The sequence below is a fragment of the Bison bison genome, unplaced genomic scaffold, assembly GCF_000754665.1.
Source record: "Bison bison bison isolate TAMUID 2011002044 unplaced genomic scaffold, Bison_UMD1.0 scf7180017862979, whole genome shotgun sequence".
Lineage (NCBI taxonomy): Eukaryota > Metazoa > Chordata > Mammalia > Artiodactyla > Bovidae > Bison > Bison bison.
The window spans coordinates 1,153,055-1,153,513 of record NW_011493551.1 but is presented as its reverse complement, the minus strand read 5'-3'; the positions used below and the strand labels follow the sequence as shown (position 1 = coordinate 1,153,513).

General features: G+C 54.7%; 1 protein-coding gene across 2 annotated transcripts in view; it reads right to left on the bottom strand.

The window, feature by feature from the left end:
• The window catches only part of DNTT (DNA nucleotidylexotransferase), a 32,776-nt gene that overhangs the window by 11,954 nt on the left and 20,363 nt on the right, over positions 1–459 (bottom strand). The window lies entirely within an intron of this gene.

Sequence of the window (459 nt, the reverse complement as noted above, 5' to 3'; positions counted from 1 at the left end):
GTATCTGAGGTCTTCTCTCTCTGGTATATCAGAGAGCTTTGTCCACACCCAGAAGATGCTAGATCACTCAGGAAAAATAAAGCTATGCCAGAAAAACACCAGCCTCCTCAACCCACCCAGGCCTGTAGGTCTTTGGATAAGGGCCCTCTGGTCTTGGGAAGCGGAGCTCTCACTGGAGTGGGGCAGGAGTCAGGGCCCTGCAGGCGGCTGTGGCCACAGGGTCATCCCTAGCTTCCTCCACTGGGCAATAGGTGGCCCGTGGCAAGTCTGATCTTAGTGGGTGGGGGGCCCTGAGCCATGACCTCTGCTGGACCCAGCCTACCCTCATTAGCTTCCTTCTTCCCATCTCAGTACAAAATCAAGGTGGTTATCAACCAAGATATTGTTCAAGGCAGCAGGGGCACCTCTTAGACTGGTTTTATCCCAGTCTGATCCCCACCCCTTAGCTTGCTCTGCCCC